Raw genomic sequence first — 18,946 nt, forward strand, 5'->3', positions numbered from 1 at the left:
TGTGGGTAGAGTGGGGAGACTGAAAGGGGGAAGTAGTAGGAGACCAGCCAGAAAGTCATGAACTCATCCAGATCACGGAGAGCCTTGGAAGATTTTAGGTACTATGGTCTTACTCTGAGTGACATGATGTAACTTATGGATAACTTAAATTTAAAATATAAAGGTCATACTGGCTGCTGAGTTGAGAAAAGATGGGCAGGGAGGGAGGGCAGAGGAGAGGTAAGGGTGGAAACACAGAATCCAATCAGAAGGCTGTTTCACTAATCCAGGCAAGAGATGATGATGATTTGGATATAGGTGGTGTGCTGGTTTGAATCAATTATGCCCCCAACAAAAGCCAATATGTATCTTTAATAAAATCTTGTGGGGGCTGACTTACTAGCCTTTTGATTAGGGTGGAACCATCTGATTGAGTGTTTCCATGGAGATGTGACTCAGCCAACTGTGGATGAGACCTCTGATTAAATTATTTCCATGGAGATGTGACCCTGCTCATTCTGGGTGGGTCTTAATTGGATCACTGGAGTCCTTTAAGAGAGCTCACGGAAACAAGGAGCAGAGAGAAGCTGAGAAACACATTAATAATCCAGTTTGCCCCCAGGAGAAGCTAAGAGGTGACACAGACCCAGACATTTGGAGATGCTAAGCTAAGAGATGAAGCCCAGAGTTTGCCCTGGAGAAGTTAAGAGAGGACTCCCAGATGCTTAGAGAGAAACACCCCAGGAGAACCAAGCAGAGAGCTGAGAGAAGCTGAAACAGAAGCTGAGACATTTTGGAGAAAGCTGTTTTGAAACCAGAAACCGGGAGACAAAGGACCAGCAGACACCAGCCACGTGCCTTCCCAGCTGACAGAGCTGTTCTGATGCCATCAGCCTTTCTTTAGTGAAGGAATACTCTTGTTGATGCCTCAGTATGGAAACTTTTATGGCCTAAGAACTATAAATTTGTAACCTAATAAATCCCCTTCATAAAAGCCAATACATTTCTGATATTTTGCATAATGGCAGAGCTAACAAACTGGAACAGGTGGTAACAGTGCAGATGATGATAAGTGGTTGACTCTAGATATACGTTCAATGTAAAGCCAGAATGATTTGCTCAATCTAGATATGAGCTTTGGAAAGGCGGAATCAAGATTTCTTGTCTGAGGATGGAGGTGACTTTCACTGAAATGAGGCGGAATGTGGAAAGAACAATTTTGCAGGTAAAATCAAGTGTTCAGTTTTACAAATTTCAGGAGGAAAATATACCCACGTCTCTGAATGACTAAAAGGTTAGGTGCAAAAACAATTATAAATGGGGTAACAAGATAGCGGCTTCTAAATATTTGAAGTACTGATGAATGCAATGGCATTGCCAAGCCCATTAAGTTGGAGGCCAGTTATTTTTGGTGATTTGTAATATGGCCAGAAAGGACCAATGAGGAATTTTGTTTTGTTTTGTTTTATTGAAAAAATTGTTTCTACGTAGCTGTCTTTTTAAAAAAAAAAAAGTTTAGTTTTAGGCATGTTATATTTGAGATGCCTGTTAGGCAACTAAGTGAAGATGAATAGGCGGCAGGATATACAATTCTGGAGTTTATTTATTTATTTATTTTTTAATCTTCATTTTATTGAGATATATTCACATACCACGCAGTCATACAAAACAACTCGTACTTTCGATTGTTCACAGTACCATTACATAGTTGTACATTCATCACCTAAATCAATCCCTGACACCTTCATTAGCACACACACAAAAATAACAAGAATAATAATTAGAGTGAAAAAGAGCAATTGAAGTAAAAAAGAACACTGGGTACCTTTGTCTGTTTGTTTCCTTCCCCTATTTTTCTACTCATCCATCCATAAACTAGACAAAGTGGAGTGTGGTCCTTATGGCTTTCCCAATCCCATTGTCACCCCTCATAAGCTACATTTTTATACAATTGTCTTCGAGATTCATGGGTTCTGGGTTGCAGTTTGATAGTTTCAGGTATCCACCACCAGCTACCCCAATTCTTTGGGACCTAAAAAGGGTTGTCTAAATTGTGCCTAAGAGTGCCCACCAGAGTGACCTCTCAGCTCCTTTTGGAATCTCTCTGCCACTGAAGCTTATTTCATTTCCTTTCACATCCCCCTTTTGGTCAAGAAGATGTTCTCCGTCCCACGATGCCAGGTCTACATTCCTCCCCGGGAGTCATATTCCATGTTACCAGGGAGATTCACTCCCCTGGGTGTCTGATCCCATGTAAGGGGGAGGGCAGTGATTTTACCTTTCAAGTTGGCTTAGCTAGAGAGAGAGGGCCACATCTGAGCAACAAAGAGGCATTCGGGAGGAGGCTCTTAGGCACAAATATAGGGAGGCCTAGCCTCTCCTTTGCAGCAACCGTCTTCCAAAGGGTAAAACCTATGGTAGAGGGCTCAACCCATCAAACCACCAGTCCCCTATGTCTGTGGTCATGTTAGCAACCATGGAGGTGGGGTAGGCCAATACCCCTGCATTCTCCACCGGCTCCTCAAGGAGGCTCTACATATTTTTTTCCTCGATTTTTTTTTTTCTTTAAATCAACTGTATGAAAAAAAAATACAATAAAAGAACATTTCAAAGAGACCATAACAAGGGAGTAAGAAAAAGACAACTAACCTAACTGCTTTACTTCCAACCTGTTCCTACTTTACCCCAAGAAAGTTACCTAATATAGCAACATTTCTGTGAACTTGTTCCTACTATATCCATCAGAAATTAACAGACCATAGTCATTCCTGGGCATCCCTAGAACGTTAAATAGCTTATCCATTCTTTTTGGATTATTGTTCCCCCTTCCTTAATTGCTCTCTATTGCTAGTTCCCCTACATTCTACATTATAAACCATTTGTTTTACATTTTTCAAAGTTCACATTAGTGGTAGCATATAATATTTCTCTTTTTGTGCCTGGCTTATTTCGCTCAGCATTATGTCTTCAAGGTTCATCCATGTTGTCATATGTTTCACGAGATCGTTCCTTCTTACTGCTGTGTAGTATTCCATCGTGTGTATATACCACATTTTATTTATCCACTCATCTGTTGAAGGACATTTGGGTTGTTTCCATCTCTTGGCAATTGTGAATAATGCTGCTATGAACATTGGCGTGCAGATATCTGTTCATGTCACTGCTTTCCGATCTTCCGGGTATATACCGAGAAGTGCAATCGCTGGATCGAATGGTAACTCTATATCTAGTTTTCTAAGGAACTGCCAGACTGACTTCCAGAGTGGCTGAACCATTATACAGTCCCACCAACAATGAATTAAGAGTTCCAATTTCTCCACATCCCCTCCAGCATTTGTAGTTTCCTGTTTGTTTAATGGCAGCCATTCTAATCGGTGTGAGATGGTATCTCACTGTGGTCTTAATTTGCATCTCTCTAATAGCTAGTGAAGCTGAACATGTTTTCATGTGTTTCTTGGCCATTTGTATTTCCTCTTCAGAGAACTGTCTTGTCATATCTTTTGCTCATTTTATAATTGGGCTGTCTGTACTATTGTCATTGAGTTGTAGGATTTCTTTATATATGCAAGATATCAGTCTTTTGTCAGATACATGGTTTCCAAAAATTTTTTCCCATTGAGTTGGCTGCCTCTTTACCTTTTTGAGAAATTCCTTTGAGGTGCAGAAACTTCTAAGCTTGAGAAGTTCCCATTTATCTATTTTTTCTTTTGTTGCTTGTGCTTTGGGTGTAAAGTCTAGGAAGTGGCCGCCTAATACAAGGTCTTGAAGATGTTTTCCTACATTATCTTCTAGGAGTTTTATGGTACTTTCTTTTTTTTTGAGATCTTTCATCCATTTTGAGTTAATTTTTGTGAAGGGTGTGAGGTAGGGGTCCTCTTTCATTCTTTTGGATATGGATATCCAACTCTCCCAGCCCCATTTGTTGAAAAGACCATTCTGACTCAGTTCAGTGACTTTGGGGGCCTTATCAAAGATTAGTCGGCCATAGATCTGAGGGTCTGTCTCCGAATTCTCAATTCGATTCCATTGATCTATATGTCTATCTTTGTGCCAGTACCATGCTGTTTTGACAACCGTGGCTTTATAATAAGCTTCAAAGTCAGGGAGTGTAAATCCTCCCACTTCGTTTTTCTTTTTTAGAGTGTCTTTAGCAATTCGAGGCATCTTCCCTTTCCAAATAAATTTGATAACTAGCTTTTCCAAGTCTGCAAAGTGGGTTGTTGGAATTTTGATTGGGATTGCATTGAATCTGTAGATGAGTTTGGGTAGAATTGACATCTTAATGACATTTAGCCTTCCTATCCATGAACATGGAATATTTTTCCATCTTTTAAGGTCCCCTTATCTTTATCTTTTAGTTGAGTTATGTAGTTTTCTTTGTATAGGTCTTTTACGTCTTTGGTTAAGTTTATTCCTAGGTACTTGATTTTTTTAGTTGCTATTGAAAATGGTATCTTTTTCTTGAGTGTCTCTTCAGTTTGTTCATTTCTAGCATATAGAAACATTACTGACTTATGTGCATTAATCTTGTATCCCGCTACTTTGCTAAATTTGTTTATTAGCTCTAGTAGCTGTATTGTCGATTTCTCAGGGTTTTCCAGATATAAGATCATATCATCTGCAAACAATGACAGTTTTACTTCTTTTCCAATTTGGATGCCTTTTATTTCTTTGTCTTGCCGGATTGCCCTGGCTAGCACTTCCAGCACAATGTTGAACAACAGTGGCGACAGCGGGCATCCTTGTCTTGTTCCTGATCTTAGAGGGAAGGCTTTCAGTCTCTCACCATTGAGTACTATGCTGGCTGTGGGTTTTTCATATATGCTTATGTGGGCCATAAGGACCACACTCCACTTTTGTCTAGTTTATGGATGGATGAGTAGAAAAATTCTGGAGTTTAGCACTGAGGTCCAGGGCGAAAACTAAACTTCAGTCACTAATCAATGAGTAGACAGTATTTAAAGCCATAACATTATATTAAATTAACAAGGGAATGAATAGATGTGTGGAGAAGAGTACAGGGACGGAGCTTTGGACGCTCCAACATTAAAAACTCAGGGAGAGAAGGAAAGAAAAGAATTCAGCAAAGAAGATTCTGAAGTGACTACTGAATGGGGAAGAAAACCTGTAGAGGCCTAGAATATAAGTGAACAAACAATATTCAGGAAGAAGGAATGATCAACTGTGCCAAATGCTGCTAATAGGTACAGTAAGATAAGGACTAAAAATTGACCACTGCATTCAGAAAGCTACTGGACCTTGAACAGTTTTGGTAAAGTCACAGGGTTGAGGAAGCCTGAATTGAGTGTGTTTAAGAGAGAAAGGTACTGTGTGCTATTACAGATTTATACTTCGGATGGATTATATGGTGCTTAAGTAGATCTCAATAAAATTGCATTTTTTTAAAAAAGAGAGAAAGGGAGGAAAGAAATTAGAGAAACTGAATACAGAGAGTCTTTTGAGAAGTCTGCTATAAAGAAGAGCAGAAAAATAAAGTGGAAGCTGGAAGGAGATGTGGGAATCAAAGAGTTTCTTCCCCCAGAAGGGGGAAATTATAGCATGCTAATATGTTGAGTGAGAAGACCAAGAGGGAAACGAGAAGTTGATAAAGAAGGGGAAAAAGAGGAAAACTGCTGAAGAAGTTTCTTTAAATCAGCAAGAGGGGAAGGGGTCTAGACTGCAAGTGGAGAGGTGAGCTTTAGATAGGAGTCCATAGTGACTACGGGAAAGTGGAGTATATGAGCACATGTTCACAGACTTGTGGATGCTGTCTTCTGATTGCTTCTATTTTCTCAGTGAAACAGGCAGCCTTAAGCTGAAGGTGAGAACAAGGAAGTTGTCTGGGGTAAGAGAAGATGAAGGTATGAACTATCATATTTTATCTATTCAAAGAAGCACATTTTTCCCCCTACATTTTAACATCTCTGAAATTGGGATGAGTCTTACAATTAATGGCACGCTATAGTATAACTGGGAGTGATTTTTCTTAGAGGTATATAAAATATTGATAGATTTTTATCTTAATGAGATTTAATGAAATATGACAACTTTTCTAGGAAAGTGGGAGAATGAATGGATAGGGAAACACAGCAGGTCTGCCGGCTTGCATTAAGGGTCCACATGAATTTAACAGCCATGAATTTCAATAAGATCAGTCAGTATGCTTGCATGTTTTCCTCCAGCCATTTAGGGTTGTGGAGGTAAAGATACAGAGCAGGTGGAGAGATGGATTTAATGACATTCGGCTGATGTGACTGACAGAAGGGCAAGAGAGTTAAAAATGTATTTAGGAGAGCAATTGTGAAGACTTCTGGAGAAGATGGCAGAAGAGGAAGCTCCAGGACTCAGCCCTCCCACCAAAGCAACTATGAAACAGGTGTAACTGTCTGAAACAACTATTTTGAAACTCCAGAGGCCAGAATACTGCCCAACATACAGAGAAGAACAGGAGGAAGACGCTGATAGTATGGTAAAGAACAGTAAATTACTCTCTCTGTGGGGAGGCTACTGGCACCCATACCCCACTCTCTTGGAAGGTCACCATGGGATCCAGTCCCTAGCTACTGGTGACAGAAAGGGACGCAAAAATCCTCATCCCCAAAATGGAGGTAGGCATGGTCAATTGCTAATCACAGCTTTTGATTACGAATTTGGATTGCGGTTTTCAGCTCTGAGGGTTGCTATGGTTTCCACTGTTCTCCAAACAGGGGTGGAGGCGGTGGAGATTTAAAGACACAGAGTCTCCTCAGGGCTGCAGGGGACAGTTAGCTGAAGGGCTGTAGCTCCTGGGCAGGCCAGGAAAGCTCAGCTTTGGGGAGCCATTGGAAAATATTGTAGAGCCCTTCCTAATCCCTTCCCAAGGTCACTTTGGAGATGGGCAGCACCCTCTTTGTGGGTCCCTGGCCCTGCTTTGGCTGGGGAAGTCTGACTTGGAAAAGTCCTCTCTGGGATGACGCCCCTCCCAGAATTTGCCATCTAGGCAAAAGCAGCAGGTGAGACAACAAAAGGTGTGTAAAAAGCTATAGAGTTGGATAGTCTGGGATAAAGGCTTGCCAGTATCAAATACCTGAGAGTGAGAGGTCTGTCTCCTGGGTAATAGAGGGGACAGCCAAATTCCTGCAAACAGGGAAACCCCAAAACAACAAGCAAAAGCTGAGGGCAAGACAGAAGCCCAGAAAGACAGGGAAAACCCTGCATGTTGCATTTGCCTTGGGCAGACCTTCCTGATAGGAGGGCTGAAGCATAAAAAAATCTCTATTTGAATACAAGCTGGTTATGAAACCAAGAAACAGATATCCCAGGGAGTAAATTCCAGAGTTTACATTTTAAAATATTCAAATGTAAAGAGTGTAACAAAAGAATACAAGACAAAGAAACAGGAAATGATAGCCTATCCAAAGGGAGAGGATAAAAATACAGAAAACACCAACAAAGACAAGAATAAGGACATACCAAATAAAGCTTTTAAAACAATGATCTTAAAAAATGCTCAAGGAGATGAAAGAAAGTACAAAGAACAAAAGGATATCAGGAAAACAATGAATGAACAAAATGAGAATCTAAATAAAGAGACAGAAATTTTAAAAAGGAACCAAACAAAATGTGCTGGTTTGGATGTATTATGTCCCCCAAAATGCCATGTTCTTTGATGCAATCGTGTAGGAGCTCATCTATTAGTGTTGATTAGGTTGGAATTCTTTGGTTGAGTGTTTCCATGGAGGTGTTACCCCACCCATACAGGGTGGTCTTAATTGAATCACTGGAGTTCTATAAAAAAGTTCATAGACAGAAGTTGGTGCTACAGCCAAGAGAGTCATTTTGGAGATGGCCACTGGAAGTAGACTTTTGCTAGTCCAGAATTTGCCTGGAAGAAAGTAAGAGAACACTCCTAGACGCTGAGAGAGAAACGTCCTGGGAGAAAGCCATCTTGAAACCAGAACCCTGGAGCAGAAGCCAGCCATGGGTCCATGCTTTCCCAGCTAACAGAGGTTCTCTGGATGCCAATGGTGTGCTTCAGTGAAGGCAACCTACTGTTGATGCCTCTGTTTTGGACACTTTTATGGCCTTAGGGCTATAACTCTGCAACCAAATAAACCCCCTTTATAAAAGCCAATCTGTTCTGGTATTTTGCAAATGGCAGCATTAGCAAACTGGAACACAGAACTAATGGAGTTGACCACAATAACTGAAAAGAAAAATTCCAAGGAGGGTTTCAAGAACAAATGTAGCTGGCAGAAGAATCAGTGAACTTGAAGACAAGACACTTGCAATAAGTCAGGATGAGGAGCAAAAAGAAAAGAGAAATATTAAAAGCAAAAATAGCCTATGACAGCTATGGGATACTACCAAGCGCACCAATACATTCATTATGGGAGTCCAAGAGGAAGAAAGGGACAGAAAGAATATTCAAAGAAATAATGACAGAGAACTTCCCAACTTAGCAAAAGATGTGAATATGCAAATCCAAGAAGCTCAGAGGACACCAAACAGGATAAACATGAAGAAAAATACACTCTGCCATATACTGATCACACTATCAAATGCAAAGGACAGACTCGGGCAAGATGGCGGCATAGAGAGGAGTGGAAGCTAAGTAGTCCCCCTGGAACAACTACAAAAAACCAGAAACAACTAGTAAATAATCCAGAATAACTGCGGGGGGACAAACGAGACCATCCACTCATCATACACCAACCTGAATTGGGAGGAATGCCTGAGAACACAGCATAAAATCTGTAAGTAAAACCTGAGGATCCAAGTCATGAGACCCCCTCCCCCATTGCCCGAGCTGCAAAGCCTCGTGGTGCCAGAGAGAAGCTCTCTCCCAGCAAGTGAATATAGCTCAGCTGAGCTCCAACTGGGGTTTTAAGTAGCGAGTGTGAACTGCTCACTACAGGTATGCATCCCCAAAAACAGACAGAGGCTTTGGGTGACGACTGACCTGGGGGAGCCGGAGGGTCGCCTTGGACTGGGTCTGAAGGGGACTGTTTCTTTTTTGGCTCAGTGGAGAAAGCCCCAGTCATTTTCAGTTTCTAGGGCTGTGACTTGGGGAAGGGTGGAGACAGCACAAGCAGAGAGTGGGACCATTGAAATGCTAATGACCTCCACCTGGGGGCTCTGTCTTCTCTAGGAAGAAAGGGGTGGGGCCCTTTCCATTCAGAACCAGACCCCAGAGCCTGGGGGAACACGGCCATACCTCCTCACACCAGTCAAGAATTATAGGCTGACAGGCGTCACCTGCTGGGCAGAAAAGCACAGTGACCTGAGGCATCAATGGGTGGAGCAATTTTCTAAGACACACCCTCAGGGAAACCAGATACTGAATATTTCTTCCCTCTGGGACCTGAGCCTGTTCTGGTCTGGGAAAACCTGATTTGGATAACCAAGGAAACCATGCCTAGACAACAGAAAATTACAACCTACACTAAGAAAAGCAAAGTTATGGCCCAGTCAAAGGAACAAACATACACTTCAACTGAGATACAGGAATTTAAACAACTAATGCTAAATCAATTCAAAAAGTTTAGAGAAGATATTGCAAAAGAGATAGAGGCTGTAAAGGAAGCACTGGACATGTATATGGCAGAAATCAAAAGTTCAAAAAAACAACTAGAAGAATCTATGGAAATGAAAGGCACAACACAAGAGATGAAAGACACAATGGAAACATACAACAGCAGATCTCAAGAGGCAGAAGAAAACACCCAGGAACTGGAGAACAAAACACCTGAAAGCCTACACGCAAAGGAGCAGATGGAGAAAAGAATGACAAAATATGAGCAACGTCTCCGGGAACTCAAGGATGAAACAAAGTACAATAATGTACATATCATTGGTGTCCCAGAAGGAGAAGTGAAGGGAAAGGGGGCAGAAGCAATAATAGAGGAAATAATTAATGAAAATTTCCCATCTCTTATGAAAGACATAAAATTACAGATCCAAGAAGCGCAGCATACTCCAAACAGAAGAGATATAAACAGGCCTACGCCAAGACACTTAATAATCAGATTATGAAATGTCAAAGACAAAGAGAGAATCCTGAAAGCAGCAAGAGAAAAGCAATCCATTACATACAAAGGAAGCTTCATAAGACTATGTGCGGATCTCTCAGCAGAAACCACGGAGGCAAGAAGGAAGGGGTGTGATATATTTAAGATACTGAAAGAGAAAAACCGCCGACCAAGAATCCTGTATCCAGCAAAGCTGTCCTTCAAACAGGAGGGAGAGCTCAAAATATTTTCTGACAAACAGACAATGAGAGACTTTGTGAACAAGACACCTGTGCTACAGGAAATACTAAAGGGAGCACTACAGGGTGATAGAAGACAAGAGTGCGTGGTTTGGAACACAATTTTGGGAGATGGTAGCACAACAATGTAAGTACACTGAACAAAGGTAACTATGAATACGGTTGGGAGAGGAAGGTGGGGAGCATGTGAGACACCACAAGAAAGGAGGAAAGATAAAGGCTGGGACTGTGTAACTTGGTGAAATCTAGAGTATTCAACAATTGTGATAAAATGTACAAATATGTTCTTTTATGAGGGAGAACAAGCAAATGTCAACCTTGCAAGGTGTTAAAAATGGGGAGGCATTGGGGGAGGGATGCAATCAGCATAAACTAGAGACTAACTAATAGAATCATTGTATTATGCTTCCTTTAATGTAACAAAGGTGATATACCAAGGTGAATGCAGATAAGAGGGGGGGATAGGGGAGGCATGTTAGACACTTGACATTGGTGGTATTGTCTGATTCTTTATTCTACTTTGATTTAAGGTTATTTTTCCTTTTGCTGCTTCCTAGCTGCCATTTTTTTTCCCTCTTTCTTTTGCCTCTCTACCTTCTTTGACTCTCCCTTCTGCCTTGTGGAAGAAATGTAGATGCTCTTATATAGATAGTGGTGAAGGTGGTGAACACATAAATGTATGACCATGCAGAAAACCATCGATTATTTACTTGGGATGGAATGTATGGTGAGTGAACAAAACCATATTAAAAAAAAAATGGGTTGATGACAAAACCTCGAGGGCAATATACTGAGTGAAATAAGCCAGACACATTAGGACAATTATTACAGGGTCTCACTGACAGGAACGAATTATAATATGTAAACTCATAGACATGAAATATAAGGTACCAAGATATAGGACGAGGCTTAAGAATGGGGAGTGGTTGCTTAATATGAGGAGAATGTTGAATTAGGATGAACTCACATGTTTGGAAATGAACAGGGGTGTTGGTAGCAAGATGTGAGAATAACTAACAGCGCCAAATGGTGTGTGAATGAGGTGGAAAGGGGAAGCTCAGAGTCATATATGTCACCAGAAGGAAAGTTGGAGGTCAGAAGATGGGAATGTATAAAACTGTATCCTATGGTGGGCAATGTCCATGATCAACTGTACAAATACTAGAAATCACTTCCATGAACCAGAACAAATGTATGACAATACAATTAGAAGTTAATAATAGAGGGGCATATAGGGAAGAACTATATACCTATTACAAACTATATACTACAGTTAGTAGTATTTCAACATTTTTTCATAAACAGTAACAAATGTACTATATCAATACTACGAGTCAACAATTAAGGGGGGTTGGTTAGCGATAGTGGAGGATTACAGTTTCCTTTTCTTTTTTTCTTTTTTCATCTTTCACTTTATTTCTTGTCTGGAGTAATGAAAAGTTTCTAAAAATTGAACAAAAATTAAGTGTGATGGATGCACAGCTGTATGAGGGTACCCAGGGGCAAGTGATTGTACACTTTGGATCTTTGGATAATTGTACGGTATCTGAACAATCTCAATAAAAATGAAAAAAAAAAATGCAAAGGACAAGGAAACAGTTCTGAAAGCTGCAAGAGAAAAGCAACGTGTTAAGTACAAAGAGTGTCCCAATTAGATGGAGTGCCAATTTCTCACCAGAAACCATGGAAGTAAGAAGGCAGGTTTAAAATAATTATAGTGCTGAAGGGAAAAAAGAAAATGCCAGCCAAGGATTTTATATCTGGTGAGACTCTCTTTCAAAAATGAGGGAGAGATCCTGACATTCTCAGAGAAACAAAAGCTGAGGGAGTACATCACCATTAGACCTGCCCTAGAAGCAATGCCGAAGGGAGTTCTTCAGACTAAAAGGAAAGGACACTAGACAGTGGTTCAAAGCAGCATAAAGAAATAAAGAACTGTGTAAAGAGAACCACTTAGGTAATTATAAATGTCAATATAATTGTATTACATTGTTTGGTATGTAACTCCACTTCTTACTTCCTACAGGTGCCAAAATGCAAAAGCATAAAAAGGAATGATAAATCTATATTTTTGGAAATACAATGCACGAAGATATAAATAAGTGGTAAGAAGTACAAAATAAAACATGGGGGGATGGAGAAGTACATGTGCATGCTATTGACATTCAGTTGGTATCAAAGCAAATAAGATTGTTACATATTTAAGATGTTAAATTTTAACCTCATGGTAACCATAAAGAAAATAGATGAAAAAATATATCCAGATGGAAGTGACAAGACACTCAATGTGTGCCTTCTCACAACCACACACACACACAAACACAAATTAATATAAATGTAGGTTTTAACAGAAGTGAGGGACAAAAAAGGTATCAGACTTACAAATGCTAATTAGCAAAATGGCAGAAGAAAGTGCTGTATTATCAGTAGTGACTTTAAATGTAAATGGATTAAGCTCTCTAGTCTAAAGACTGAGACTGGCAGAATGGATAAAGAAGCATGATGCAACTATATGCTGTCTGCAAGAGACTCACTTTAAATCCAAAATACAAGTAAGCTGAGGGTGAAAGGATGGAAAAAAATATATACCATGCAAGTAGTAACCAGAAGAGAGCTGGGATGGCTATACTAACATCAGATAAAACAGACTTTAAGTCAAAAACAGTTACAAGGGACAAAGACAGTCATTATATACTGATAAAGGGGACAATTCAACAGGAAGCTGTAATAATTATAAATATATGCACCTAATAGTAGAGCCCCAAAATAGATGAAGCAAATACTGACAGATTTGAAAGGAGAAACCGACAGTTCTACATTAATAGCAGGAGACTTTAATACACTAATTTTCATAATGGACAGAAATTCAAGTCAAAAGATCAATAAGGAAGTAAAGGACTTGAATGATAAACTAAATCAACTAGATCTAACAGACATATATAGAACATTACACCCAATGAAAACAGAATATGCATTCTTCTCAAGTGGTCATGATCATTCTCCAGGATTGACTAAATGTTGGATCACAAAACAAGATGCAATAAATTCAAAAATATTTGAATCTTATAATGTATATTCTCTGACCACAATGTAATGAAGCCTGTAATCAATAACAGAGGGAGAAATGGAAAAATTCACAAATATTGGAAATTAAATAACATACTCTTAAACAACCAATGGCCTAAAGAGGAAATCAGAAGTGAAATTAGGAAATATCTTGAGGTGAATGAAAATGAAAATACAACATATCAAAACTTACGGGATGCAGTGAAGGCAATGCTGAGAGGGAAATTTATAGATCTAAATGCTTACATCAAAAAAGAAGAAAGACTTCAAATCAGGGACCTAACATCAAAACTGGAAGAACTAGAAAAAGAAAAGCAAACTAAACCTAAAATACAGAAGGAAGGAAATAACAAAGATTGGAGCAGAGATAAATGAAATAGAAAACAAGAAAACAGTAGAGAGAACCAACAAAACCAAAAGTTGGTTCCTTGAGAAGATCAATAAAATCAACAGACCTTTAGGTAAAGAGACAAAGAAAAAGAGAGAGGATACAAATAACAAGCATCAGAAATGAACAGGGGGACATTACTACCAATGCTGCTGAAATAAAAAGGACTATAAGAGGATAATATGAACAACTGTATACTGATAAATTAGATAACCTAGATGAACACTTAGAAACAGAAAAACTGCCTAAGTTGACTCAAGAAGAAATAGAAGATCTCAACAAACCAATTAGAAGAGATTGAAGCAGAAATCAAAAACCTCCCAACAAAGAAAAGCCCAGGACCAACTGGCTTCACAGTGGAATTCTACCAAACATTCCAAGAATTAACTCCAATTCTGCTCAAACTCTTCCAAAAAATTGAAGAGGAGGAAACACTTCTTAATTCATTCTACCAGGTCAACATCATCCTCATACCAAAGCCAGATAAAGATATCCCAAGAAAAGAAAACTACAGACCAATATCTCTTATGAAGATAAATGCAAAAATCCTCAACAAAATACTAGCAAATCAATCCAACAGCATATTAAAAGAATTATAAACCACAATCAAATGGGATTGATCTCTGGTATGCAAGGGTGGTTCAACATAAGAAAATCAATTAAGGTAATACACCACATTAACAGAATGAAGGAAAAGAAAAAAACAACACGATCATCTCAATTGATGCAGAAAAGGCATCTGACATAATACAGCACACTTAGAACATTAGGAATAGAAGGAAACTTCTTCAACATAACTAACAGCATATATGAAAAGCCCACAGTTAACATCCTACTTCATGGTGAAAGACTGAAAGCTTTCCCTCTAAGAACAGGAAGAAGACAAGGATGGTCACTGTCATCACTGTTGTTCAACATTGTACTAGAAGTTCTTGCCAGAGCAATTCAGCAAGAAAAAGAAATAAAAGGCATCCAAATTGGAAGGAAGAAGTAAAACTTTACTTCTTTGCAGATATGATCCTGTATACAGAAAACTCTGAAAAAAAAAAAAAGGAAAAAGAAAAAGAAAACAAACAACACAACAAAACTCCTAGAGCTAATAAATGAATTCAGCAAAGTGGCAGGGTACAAGATCTACACCCCAAAATCAATAATGCTTCTGAGGAGGAAATCAAGAAAAGAATTCCATTCACAATAGCAACTACAGGAACCAAAAATCTAGGAATAAATCTAACCAAAGGATGTAAAGGACTTGTACACAGAAAACCACAAAACATTGTAACAGAAAGTAAAGAAGACCTAAATAAGGATATTCCCTGTTCATGGATTGGATGACTAAATATCATTAAGAAGTCATTACTACCCAAAGCAATTTATAGAGTCAATGCGATCCCAATAAAAATTCCAACAATGTGAATATATATCAATAAAATGAAGATATTAAAAAAAAAAATTCCAACAACTTTCTTCGCAGAAATGGAAAAAGCCAATTATCAAATTTATATAAAAGGGTAAGGGACCCCGAATAGCTAAGGCCCTTTTGAAAAAAAAAGAGTGAAGCTGGAGTACTCATACTTCTCGGTCTTAAAACTTATGACAAGAGTTCAGAATGGAAAGCGGAGGAGCCTAGTTTCATGCCTCGGTTCTCCCAGGTTGAGCCAGAAACCAGCAGGGGAGGTGTGCATTCCAGCTGTGCCTAGGCCCTAGCTGCCTTGTCCCTTCTGCTCCCTGCCGGGCTGGAGCCTGTGATCAGTACTTGATTTTTTGGCATGGAACGTCATGGTGTCCCAACAGAATTCTTCCATGAAGAAGAAAGAGGAGAAGGGGAAGAACGTCCAAGTGTGGTGAGACGCAAGTTTTTGGTGCACTCGCTAAACAAATACATGTTTACTGAAGTGCTGTATGCTCAATTCTGGATGAAGTTATTATGGGCTATAATTGCACTATCTTTGCATATGGTCAAACTGGCACTGGAAAAACCTTTACAATGGAAGGTGAAAGATCACCTAATGAAGAGTTTACCTGGGAGGAGGATCCCTTGGCTGGTAATAATTCCACGTACCCTTCATCAAATTTTTGAGAAGCTTACTGATAATGATAATGAATTTTCAGTCAAAATGTCTCTGTTGGAAGTCTATAACGAAGAACTTTTTCATCTCCTTAATCCATCTACTGATGTTTCCGACAGACTCCAGATGTTTGATGATCCCCACAACAAGAAGGGAGTGATAAAGATTTAGAAGAAATTACAGTCCACAAGAAGGATGCAGTCTATCAAATTCTGGAGAAGGGGGCAGCAAAAGGACAACTGCAGCAACTCTGATGAATGCATACTCTAGTCATTCCCACTCAGTTTTCTCTGTTACAATACATATGAAAAAAACTACTACTGATGGAGAGGAGCTTGTTAAAATTGGAAAGTTAAACTTGGATGATCTTGCCAGAAGGAAAAACATTGGCCGTTCTCGAGCAGGTGGCAAGAGAGCTCAGGAAGCTGGGGATATGAATCAATCTCTGTTAACTTTGGGAAGGGTTATTACTGCTCTTGTAGAAAGAACACTTCATGTTCCTTGTCGAGAATCTAAACTAACTAGAATCCTTCAGGATTCACTTGGGGGACATATAAGGACATCTATAATTGCAACAATTACTCTTGCATCTCTCTGTCTTAAGGAAACTGAGTACTTTGGAACATGCTCATAGAGCAAAGAACATATTAAATAAGCCTGAAGTTAATTAGAAACTCACCAAAAAAAGCTCTTATTAAGGAGTATACAGAAGAGATAGAGCACCTGAAATGAGATCTTGCTGTAGCCTGAGAGAAAAATGGCATATACATTTCTGAAGAAACTTTTAGAACCATGGATGGACAACTAACTGTTCAAGAAGAACAAACTGTAGAATTCATTGAAAAAATTGGTGCCATTGAGGAGGAGCCAAGTAGGGTTACAGAGTTGTTCATAGATAATAAAAATGAACTTGACCAATGTAAATGTGACCTGCAAAATAAGGCACAGGAACCTGAAAACACGCAAAAAAATTTGTAAGAAACTAAATCACAACTTGTGAAAGAATATATCATGTCAGCTTTGGAAAATACTAAGGAGAAACTTCATGATGCCGCCAGCAGTTTACTTAACACAGCTGAAGAAACTACAAAAGATGTACCTGAACTTCCTTCCAAACTGGATTGTAAGAAGGCAATTGATGAACATAATGCAGAAGCTCAGGAAATTTTTGGCAAAAACCTGAATAGTCTGTTTAATAATGTGGAACAATTAATTAAGAATGGCAGCTCAAAACAAAAGGCCATGCTAGAAGTTCACAAGACCTTGTTTGGTAATCTGCTGTCTTCCAATGTCTCTGCTTTAGACACCATTACTACAATAGCACTTGGCTCTCTCACATCTATTCCAGAAAATGTGTCTACTCATGTTTCTGGGATTTCCAATATGACATTAAAAGAATAATCATTAGCGACTGAAAGTAAAACTGCACTTCAGAAATTGATTGATGTACTTAAGACTGACCTTTTAAGTTCAATGGAGACATTTTATCCCCTAATGTGGTATCTATGCTGAAAATCAACAGTCAAATAAAGCATATTTTCAAGACTTTACTGACAGTGGCTAGTAAGACAGAACATCAGAAAAAGGAAATGGATGGCTTTCTCAGGACACTGTAACAATCTACACCAACTATAAGAAAATAGAGTTTCTTCCCTGGCTGATGTGAAAACTTAATGGAAGACTTGAAGACAATGAAGCAAACCCATTCGCGTGAAATTTGCCAGTTCATCAGTCTTTGGGCAGAAAGATTTTGTGCTTTAAAGGAAAAGTGTGAAAACATCCAGAAACGACTCAGTAGTGTCCAAAAAAACATAGAGCAGAAATCTAAGGATATAATCAACAAAACAACTTCTCACAGCACAAAATTTTTTGCTGATTCTGATGACTTGTCACAAGAACTCAGGCATTTTAACCAAGAAGGTACAAAATTGGTTGAAGAGTCTATAAAACACTATAATAAACTCAATAACAAGACTGAAATAATATCTCAAGAGACTGAACAGAAATGTGAGGCTCTGAACACAAGCACACTTTGTTTCTGAGCAGTGAATACCTTCCTTAAATAAAAGAGGAAATTCAGAACTTATTGAAGGTTATAAATCAAAGTTGTGAGGCTTCAGGTTCAGAAACTACTGAAAAATTAAGTGGACAAAAAGCAGCTAATGAGAACCAGTGTAACACCTTTCTTGATCAGATAACTACTGGTGAAGAAAAACTGATGGCACAAAGTCCAGAACTTAATGAAACCATAAAAATTGGTTTGACTAAGTTTAATTGCTTTCCGCAACAGGATCTGAAACTGGATATCCCGACAGGTACGACACCACAGAGGACACTAAAATCACTAACAATTTGAGAGGAGAGCTGCAGAAGAGTAACAGGTAGCCTGGAACTAAAAACCTTCAAGGAAAGCTTCTTTAATAATAATAATAAAATTACCTCATAGGGTTACTGTGAGAACCAAATGAATATTACCAAGTAGTTGGTACAGTATCTGTCACATAGTAAACACTCAGTAAGTGTTCTCTATTAATGGCATTCAGCTTTTATCATTTAACATTGTATTGTACAATATCATTGTCCCGTATCACTTAAAATGTCTTCAAATATTTTAACAACTACATTATTTTATGATAAAAATATGCCATAATCAACACAGGTTTTATTAAAATATGCAGGTACATATATCTTTATCGGCAGTTCTGTTCATTGCCTTAAGATAAAGTTCAAGAAATGGAATTCTGATGTTAAAAAATAAAAACCTATCACAAAACTGTTTTCTACATCAGCTGCTTCTTAAGACTGCACTTGCATCATGATTGTAAAATCCACTTTGGCAACTTGGTGGGTGCCTGTTTTTTAAAAGCTACAATTGGATGACAACAGCCACTTCATTTAAAAGCTACTTTGATACAACTTGTCAAAAAGGAGGTCTAGTGTATACCGAATATGGAATTCAATTTATCAAGAACTTATTCTCATCTACCCTGATTCTCATTGTGCTATGAGAGAGGTTCTAAAGGACTTTAAAAACCTGGGATTTAGGCTGAGATCACAAAATTGAGGCTGAGACTCAATTCTGTTAACAATTCATTCTGTCAGTGACTATTTACTAAGCTTCTTCTATATATATATGTCAGTCACTGTTCTGGGTGCTGGGAAACTTCAGTGAACATGGCCTACTAAGAAGCAAAG

At 38.8% G+C, this 18,946-nt stretch overlaps 1 protein-coding gene and 1 pseudogene across 1 annotated transcript in view; one reads left to right on the forward strand and one right to left on the reverse strand.

The window, feature by feature from the left end:
* The window catches only part of GTF2H5 (general transcription factor IIH subunit 5), a 30,330-nt gene that overhangs the window by 2,246 nt on the left and 9,138 nt on the right, over positions 1 to 18,946 (reverse strand). The gene's annotated exons all lie outside the window — the stretch shown is intronic.
* Positions 15,160 to 18,346, forward strand: LOC119521871 (annotated as a pseudogene).

Source organism: Choloepus didactylus, chromosome 2, assembly GCF_015220235.1.
Source record: "Choloepus didactylus isolate mChoDid1 chromosome 2, mChoDid1.pri, whole genome shotgun sequence".
Classification (NCBI taxonomy): Eukaryota; Metazoa; Chordata; class Mammalia; order Pilosa; family Megalonychidae; genus Choloepus; species Choloepus didactylus.